The 9433-nt window shown below is 53.0% G+C and overlaps 1 protein-coding gene across 1 annotated transcript in view; it reads left to right on the top strand.

Moving 5' to 3' along the window:
- Positions 1–1341: 1341 nt before the first annotated feature.
- The window catches only part of LOC125950512 (putative uncharacterized protein DDB_G0286901), a 64153-nt gene continuing 56061 nt past the window's right edge, over positions 1342–9433 (top strand). The window contains exon 1 of the mRNA XM_049678589.1: positions 1342–1418. The gene's annotated coding sequence lies outside the window, so the exon portion shown is untranslated. The remainder of the gene's footprint in view (positions 1419–9433) is intronic.

Below are 9433 nucleotides of genomic sequence, written 5' to 3'. Positions count from 1 at the left end.
CGACGCAGTATCGGAGAAGAGCAGATCATAAACCATAACGATGGTGGCGACCTACAAAAAAAACTCGCTCGATGCGCTCATCGCGAACAACCAACAAACCCCCGAAGTGTATCTGTGTGTATCTGTCTGTGTGCCCCTATTTTTATGTGCTTGTGTGCTCTCGTGATGATATCCTTAACCAACGGGACCGAATAATCCGTGACTTTGTTGCACCGTTGGTGGTGGTGGTTGTGTCTCCCCGTCCATTTTGTTTATTGTTTTTTGTTCGTCCTTCCAGTGGCCAATTCAATCAGTGACCGTCAATCAGTGGCCCCCAAAAAGGTAGTGTCAGTGTGTTTTGTTTGCTTACCATCGAGTTCCACGCGTATGTGTGTGTGTGTGTGTGTGTGTAAATATGAGGATCATCGAGAGTGTCATCGATTGAGAGAAAGATCCGCGCACAACATTGTAATGGCGCACTGGCGCCTCAAGTGCCAAAAGCAAAGTAGTGGATGATGCAAAGTGTGTGCAAAGTGAGTGAATGTGTACCGTGTACAACAACAAGTAACAATCGAATCGCATCGGAGACGCAGACGCAGACGCAGTGACTGCCAACAAACGAAACAAAACGAGAAACGGAAAACACAGAAGGAACCGGAAGGTCCCGGAAGAAAGTGGCGCATTCTTCGGGCGTGAAGTGAAGTGACTGTCAAGGAGATAGAGAGAGAGAGAGAGAGTGAGAAAGAGAAGGAGGATCTCTGAGTGAGAGGTCCAGGAGTTGTTGAAGTGCAGTGAGACGCTCCGTGCGCAATCCCGTAACACCGAAACCGTTTCGCCAGCTCAACCTGTTCCGATCGAGCTCAATCGGTTACCTTTGTGTTGTTACTTGAGGAACCTCGTCATCGCTATCATCATCGTCATCATCAGCTTCATCTATCGCGTCCTAGGTGCGCCTGCCGCCCGGTCTGGTCTGGTGGTGGTCCAAGGCACGGTGGTCCAACCGACCGACCAATCCGTCACCGACAAGTGCACTTGTCGGGCAAGGTTTACCCCAAGTGACAAGCCATCCAGCGCTCCAAAGGAGACTTCTTCCGCCGCGTGTGTCCGTGTGTCAGTGTGTGTGTATACTCGCAGTGTGTGTGTGTGTGTTACCTTGACAAAAAAGGGAATTACAATCGTGCGTAAGTGAGCTAAAGTTTTGAGGAGGGCGTCGCAAGAGTGTCCTGCTCAGTGACGTCGACGTCGAGTGGCCGCGTGAAGCGAACTTGAAGTTAGCGCAGTTTTTTTTTTTTTGTTGTTGTCGCAACAAACCAACCAACCTGGCTCCACTTTTCGGCCACTCATTGCCGAGTGCGGAACGCGTGCTGGTCACCATTTGTTTGTTTGTTTTTTTTTCGTTCAACGGATAACACTGGATACTCTCTCGAGGATTTAACCAGGTAAGTCTTCGCCAAAAAAAAAAAACATCCACCTCCATTTTTAACTGCCTCCGGCGAAATGCCGTCGGCGTCGGCGCGCCGCAGATGGCCGCACGAGCGTTCGATCGAATTGCAAATCGCGTTGCATTGCACGCCACGACCGATCGCACTAATTACCTCCTACGGATCGGTGGCGCGGAAGAAGATCACTCCAAAAAAGGGCAGGCCCCGCACAACGGGAGGTGCGGGCCGCAAGCTGTTTGCCGACGACGAGACCGACGACAAGCGAGTGACACACTTCGTCCCCTGCCCCTCCCCCCGAGTGCCGCCACCAATTTGCTTTGGCGCGAATTGGCGAACATTACATTTTAATTAAAGCAAAAGGAAGGAACCCCGGGAACGCCACTCGATCGCCGTTCGATCGATCGCGGAGGATGAACCGCGTAGCGTGCGTCATTTAGTAGACGTCGTCGTCGAGCCGACAGATAGTAGGCGTCAAAAGGCGTCACTATTGCCCTAGCCCTGCTACCGTGCAGCGAAGTGACGCTCGCGATCGCGCTCGCGAATTGCAAAACCACCCGGCATATCCCGCGGAACCGCGGTCCTGCACGAGCACGAATTGGTAGATTGGAGTGGAGGCTAATGTCTAGGTGGTTGATACACACGCGCGTGCACACCAAGGCACCCTCCAAAACCAATCGCAAAACTCCATCCACCGGCCACCGGGGTCTCTTATTAGCAGTAATTGCATTACTCCAAGATCGAGCAGACGATCGAGACGCGCGCGCACGCTCCGTTGTGCTTTACAATGTTTTCCAAACACTTCTCCTCCGAACGCTTCTCTTCCTCGCAAAGGATGCTAATGCTGTTGTGCCGCGTGTGCGCCGCGAGTGGAAAATGATCGCTTCTTCCAGCGTCAGCGCGCGTCTCGAGTCCCTCCATTCAATCTAGCAGCACAATGAGCCCCAGCAGTACTCGCTCGTGCTACTGCTCGTTCTCTTCTTCTCTCTCCTTCTTCTCTCTCATACGTACCATTGTTGATGTGCCTTCAGTTTTCTTAGCGACGCGCGAAGCATCGGCAGCAAAAGCGCAAGAGCTGCTGTGGTTGAGTATCATCGGCGAGCCGTTTGGGGCGGCCACTGCAGGCAGCAGGCACGTGCTAGACGTCCATCCGTCCGTTCGGGTGTGAGTCGAATAGGCTTCTCGATTCTGCGAGGTGGTGAGGGATTTTGGAACGATTTGATGCGGTTAATTGGAAACCGCTTAAGCTGCTTCGGCACGAACCATTGCATATTGTCCATTCGCTTCGCCAGCTTCGCGCGAGCCATACGCCGATGTGTAGATGCATCAACCTCTGGACGCACACACCTGCAGTGCACAAATCGAGGGAAGATCCGGGACAAATCTAGGGATCTGGCAAAGGGATGATCAACAGTAGACTCCGTAGTTCCGGGATGTCAACTGCTGAACCGGAAGTCGGGTAGGTTTTTGGTTTTATTTTTCGCACGACAACGAAAACAAAAACCGCGAGGCGAGAGTGAAGCGAAGGAATACCGAATATGCAGTCGTACATTGGCGCACGCGCTTCACGCAGCACTCAGCAGCTTAGAAAGCCTCCCGAAGAAAGTACCACTCGATGACGACGACGGCGACTGTGACGACGACGATCGCCACCGCAAATTAGAGCACTTTCTCGAGCAACAAAACACTATCTCCGCGACCGCGGCATCGGCCTCGGTGCCCGGTGACAGGTTCAGGTTCCGGGAGGACGTGGGCGACCGGAGCTACCGGAGTGCCTGGGATCGATGATTCCGAACGAGCAACCAACCAACCAACCAGCGAGGCAACCAGCAATCTCGACGAAAAGGTCTGGCCGATCGGCCCGAGGATGCCGAAACTAAAACAAAACTCAAACGGGAAAAAAAACTCGTGCCAAAAGACACGACAAACACATGGACATGCACACACACACGGACACACGCGAGCACGCATCTTCTGCAGCTCCCCCTCTGGTGGTCGAGTGGTACCGGATCGCTTCAAGTGATCTTTTTGATTTGAATTTACGCGCGACGATTGCGGGCGAAGTGGGCGAAGGCAGGAAACCGTCCCCGCCATCCTGGGGCCCACTGGTCAACCGGGCAACCGGGGAGCCAGCCAGCCAGCCAGCCAGCCATCGGTGGCCAGCGATCGCGGCGACAAGTGAATGTGCTCTCGTTTCATTCCTTTTTTGCGCTCGCGCTCGGAGCTCGGAGCTCCCCCCTCATTCCTGGCTTCCATCCGACTTTCGCCCCAAAACCGAGTGTGGCCCGAGGTCCTCCACTTCCTCTTTCCCTTCCAGCCTCTCGCTCTCTCCATCCTGCCAACACCATGTGTGTGTGTACGGTTGAGTGTATTCCTTTATATCGATCAAGATGAAATTTTTCATCTCCACTCCTCGGCCACTCTCTCTCTCTCTCTCTCTCTCTCTTTCTTTCTGTTTCTCTCTTTCTCTTTCTCTCTCCTTCTCTCTTCTTCTCCCCTCGATCATCGTCGTGGTCGTGTTGGCGATCGTCATCATAAAATTCGGGGTCCGATAGTGAAAGGTCTTTCCAGGTCCTCTTCTCGTCCCGGTCCCGCGGTCCAGCCAGAGCGTTGTGCTCGTTGCAACCAGCAGCCCTCTATCGGTCAACCCTCGGTGCGATCTCGATCTCACTCGCAGCAGCAGCAACACGAGATGCAGCTTATGAAGCACTTGCTCCCGAAGGAGATCTTCTCCTCTTCCATCAACTTCTCCTTCTCTTCTGCTTGTCTTATTATTGCGGCTGCACTCACTGCGCAGCCATATTTATGGTGCCAGCATTAACATCAATTTTGATCTGCCCCTCGCTTCTCGCTTCTTCTTCTTCCAACGATCACATCCAACGATCGGGCGCGATCGCGCATCAAAGAATGATTCGTGAGAGAGAGATCGAGAATCGAATCGGGATCTTCGGGATCTTCCATCATCGCTCTCATTAGCGCTCTCGTCATGATCGTGCGCTCACGTGTGTGTGTGTGTGTGTGTGTTTCGGGAAAGGCCTTGACCAGACCAGCTGGCAGGATCACACCGAACCGGTACCCGGTACCCGTTGTTGGCGTGGAAATAATTGGCCGCGCACCATCAGGACCAGGACCACGGCAGGACACGACAACGGGTGCTCCCGATATCCCGAACCGTTCGGGAGGAGAAATCAGGAAAATCAAGTTACCTAACCGAACCTCGCCTCTCGCCTCTAGCCGCTCGTCTCTCCGGTGTTCCATCAAGTAGTGGAAGTAAAAGGCGGAGCGGAGTCCCCGGGGAAGGCAACATTAAAAAGATTCAATTGAAGGACTTTCGACACAACTCTAACTGCACCGGGAGGTGATGGGTGTGTGTGTGTGAGCTGGTCAGCACCACTCTGGGGCATCACTCTGTTGTTGCTAGGGCCGTGGCCGCGCTCGAGGTCCACTGCTGCTGCTCGCTTTGAGGTGAAAGGACCTGGCCCAGCCAGGCCCCTGTCCAGCCGGTGACAACTTTTCATTCCATCAACCCATTACCGGCATCTTGGCGGGAAAAAGGGGGCGAGGGTGCGCTACAATAAATTGCTGGCCAAGAGGGTAATTGTTTCCTTCGTTCCGTCCTTTAAACCGCCGCGAAACCATTTATCGTCTCCTCTAATTGGTGCCGGTTTTTTGTTTTTTTTTTTCGGCACCGGCCGCGGATCGCGCGAATGCTTCTTCTTTTCATTTTTTGGACCCACCTTCTCCTGTTTCCTCCTGGTGCAGGATCAGGTGCATCAGGAGGTGTGTTCCCTGAACATACGGCACCATTTTGTCTATGATCCAACAGCGTTGGCGTTGGCGACGAAAAATCCTCCATCAAAACGAAAACGAAATAATGGAATGGAATGGAATATCATTATCAACTCATTATCACCAGCAGCTGGCCTAGCGCCAGCCTCAATGTGTGTGCATGTGTGTGCGTGTGTGTGTTGTGGGCCTTCTTTCTCATTGGCTGCATTGGGGGGTGGTCTGGGGCGTACCGTTCCGGTCCGTAAACCAATAGACCGTCCCAAACAGACCAATAGGCACCGCCGCCAGTGGTGCGTTTGTTTGTTTGTTTGTTTCTTTCTTTTTTCGGGCTTCACTGTGTGTGAACATACGACGATGATGCGATCCATCCTACTGCTGAAACCAGCTTGCCGTGAAGCGCATGCCACGATCGCGACCCAAAAAAAGAAGAACGACAAATGGACGACGATGAAGATCGCCTTGAAAGTCACCACAAAGCTGCCACTTGGAGGATGGGAGGATAAGAGATATGTGTGTGCACGCGCGCGCGACAGCATACGCATACAACGGGGACACCTAACAACTGGAACTCCTCACTCCCTCACCCCCGCCTTGATCCTCGTTGGATCCGCATCGGTGGCACCCGATTGGTTCCCATAATTTTATGCAAATAGATACGAGACGGACGCGAGAGTCGGCTTTTGGATGGACAGTGTTTTTTTTTATTGTTGTTTCTTTTGTTTGCCTCTTCTTCTTCTTCTTCTTCTTCTTCTTCTTCTTCTTCTTTTCCTTTCCTGTTTCTCGAGGAAGAGACGATCTTCGGCTACCAGAGGGAGCCACGATCGCGATCACGATCACGATAATCCTGTTCGATGCCGTTCGGTGGATCGGCGATCGAACTGTGACGTTGCCGCCGCCGCCGCCGCCGCCGCCGCCGCCGCCGCCGCTGATCTGCTTTCCCATAACGAACACGAACACGCTGGATCGACAGCCGACTGCCGATCGGTTCCGGCCTTAATCCGATTCGCTTGACCGATCGAACCCATCCCAATCGAGCGCGAATCACAAATTAATCCAATTAAACGCAAGATTAACGAAAGGTTTTCTCCCCTTTCGTGCAGGATGAGCGGAGCGCGAGCAGCGGAATCAGGAAACGGATGCAACACACAAAGAGGTACCTCCCCCGGGGGCTTGAGCTTGTCTCGATCATCGCTTTGACTGCTCTATGATTCGATGTGCATTGACGGGATCGGTGATCGGTGATCGAGGTGATCGGTGATCGATGTGATCAGCAGAAATGGTGGCTTTTCGGGGCTTACCGGAGGTACCGTTACTGACGAAACGGTATTCTCGGTGTCCTCGACTGACCACGATCGAGATTTTTGGGGCATTAAGCAAAGCGCCCTTCGACTGTGGCTCTGTCAACCGTCGCTCGCCATTCGAATCCAATCCAACTACCTTGATCCTCGATTCCTGTCCTCCGCTCTGTTTTTCGAAGACGGCTCTGGCCGCTTTGAAGTTCGCTTTTCGAAGACGCTACGACCAGCCAGATGCACTAATGCGCCGACCACGATCGCGATCACGTGGCATCCAACCTCCTCAACTCGAACCGGGGGGAAAGGGGTTGGCCAGCATATTAATCAACCGGAACAGCGCGAGCGCGAGCGCGATCGCGAAAAGCGATTTTGTTTTATTTTTTGCATTTCGTGTAAAGGGACGACCCTCGTCTGATCATGCACCTGAGGCCGCCCAGTTCCGCCAGATGAAGATGCCGCCAGCCAGATCGCCAGACCCTCGGATGTTGATAAATGAGGCCGGGTGGTCACGATGGCCATGGAACTCTGGTGCTTCTGTCCGGCATGCAGTGTCTGCGGTCGATCGCTCGATAAACCGTACGCGCCGTACGCAGTCGCAGTCACCGCCGATCGTGGCATGTTCACATCGACTTCTCAATTTTCACAACCACACCAAACACACACACACGCACAGGGGCACACGCACGCACCGCATGATCATGGTTCCTTTTTACAACGCCCCCTTTTTGACGTTGACTAAACGAAAATCGTTCTTCATTCGGTCGCTCGGTCGGTCGCTCGGTCGGTCCGTTGGTTCGCTCAGTAGCCCGGACCAGTGGCCGGAAGCCGACCGACCGAACCGATCCGATCTCGTCCCTGGTAGCGGTACAGAAGCTGGCAGAAGCTGCCCCAAGCTGCAAGGTGTAAAATTGATCACCCCCCCTCCCTGTGGTGGTGAGGGTTTGCGATGGGAAACGGTGCCCGCTGGCCACGATTTTCCCACCACCAATTATCGGTCTGTCGCCGTCGGTCGGCTCCGTGGATTCGGGTGAAAAATATTTAGCACCTATTAGCACGATCGCGCGACACGTCACACACACAGAGCGTTCACAACAACGGTAGCGATAGAGTGGACACCGTGCGGGGTGGGGACAGCGTGTGTTTTCCCACCTCGCTAAACGAACTGGTTTTCCGTTTTGTCATTAGCGATGACTCCATTCATAGCAGGCAGCCGCACACCGTGCGATCTTCGCGATCGCTCACACCAAGGGGGGTGGATCGATGACAAATGAGCGATACCCTGAGCGTTCGGTGACCGTTCTATTCTGGGGTTTGCCCGGACCTAATGAGCCGGACCGGACCCCCCCGTCCGCTGAAAGCCCTTTTAGAGGAGATAATTATCCTCACTCTTCTTCTTCTTCTCCTCCTCCTCGTGACAGATAAACGTTCACTTCCTTCGTGTGACGTGCGACGATCCTTTCCTTTTTTTGTTCTGTTTTTTGTTCTGTTTTTTGTTTTTGCTTTGACTTTGACAGGTGCATCACATACCAAAGGGTTACATATTGTGACGGTCCCGTTGAACAACACTTTTATTTTCAAACTCAATCAGTTCCACTCGCAAACGGATGGCACCGACCACCGACTGACCCACTGGCCTGCAATGTGGTGAAGATCGCGCTCGGCCGTATTAAGATGTTTCTTAATCCCTCTCTCTGTCTCTCTATCGGTGCTCACTTCCGTTAGCTTCCACGGGCAGGTGTGACAAAGCTGAAGAAAAAGAAACCTAATGTCAATCCACGCACGCACGCACGCCGGGAACAATGGTGATGCGCAGCAAACCTCATCTTGCGATCAACCATGCGTTCGATCCAGAATCGAAAGTGTCATCGGCGCCGTTACGGCCACCGGGCAACGGGGCCTACCACCGGGCTTCGGTTTTTCTTCGATCTTCCCCTCCTTCTCCTTCTCCTCCTCTGCTTCGCCTTTGCCTACGAAGGGCGGCTGTTTTTTTTTCTTCTATTTCTTTAAATTTGTTCATTAAACGCGGGTTCGTCGCCGTCACAAGTGAAATCACCGCCGACCACCGGACCCGCCGGAGTCGGAGACACCGAATTACAGCGACGCGTCGGACCGTCTCGAATTCGAATTTCCCTCTCCCTCTGTGTCGTTGTGTCGCTTCTTTTTTTTGTGTCTGTTTCTGAGTATTGAGGTTGATCTTCGTTTGTCATCCCTGTCCTCCGCTGTTCATTTTCCCTTCCCAACACTTCTGCCGGTGTGTCACCAAATCAATGGACCATCGAATCGGGACGGAAACGTCGGATCGGAGCGTGAGCAGCACGTGTGTCTGTGTGGCTGCGGCTATTTCTTTCAATTAAGAGAAATCCAACCGTCTTCGTCCAATTTTCCCGCATCCCGCATCATCATTGCATAAGCGTCGAGCCGGTTGCACGAATTTCCATGCCCGGCTGCTACCGAATGGTCTGTCTGAAGATGGTGGCACCACGTAAGGGTTGCCGGATCGTCGCGCGATCGACTTCGGCTTAGATGGATCGCGTATCGCGCAGTACCTCAATCGAACTCATTAGTGCGCCTCATCTGAAAGGTTTATGAAGCGTGACATAAAGAGAGCGCGCGCACCAGAGAGAGAGCAGAGAGAGGAGCAGCAGCAGCATTGAAGTCCAAATGCGTCTCCATCTTCCCGTCCGTCCATCACAATCGATCGGAATCGGGGGCTTTATGCCGTTTGGTGCGTCTATTGGTTTTCCGTTTTTTTTTTCGTTCCAAAAACGAAAAAAAGGAAAAACATTCCATCTTGAATGGAATGGAAGATGATCTTCGTCACTCGAGAAGCGCTGAATGGATAAGAAATAATAACAATAAAAAAATAACGAATCTGGGCGAATCGACCACCGCTCGATCGTGTCGCTCAATCTGTCATACAATCCGCCACTT

Source organism: Anopheles darlingi, chromosome 2 (assembly GCF_943734745.1).
Source record: "Anopheles darlingi chromosome 2, idAnoDarlMG_H_01, whole genome shotgun sequence".
Lineage (NCBI taxonomy): Eukaryota > Metazoa > Arthropoda > Insecta > Diptera > Culicidae > Anopheles > Anopheles darlingi.
Note: the sequence above shows the minus strand (reverse complement) of the source record. Positions and strands in the feature narration are given on the sequence as shown.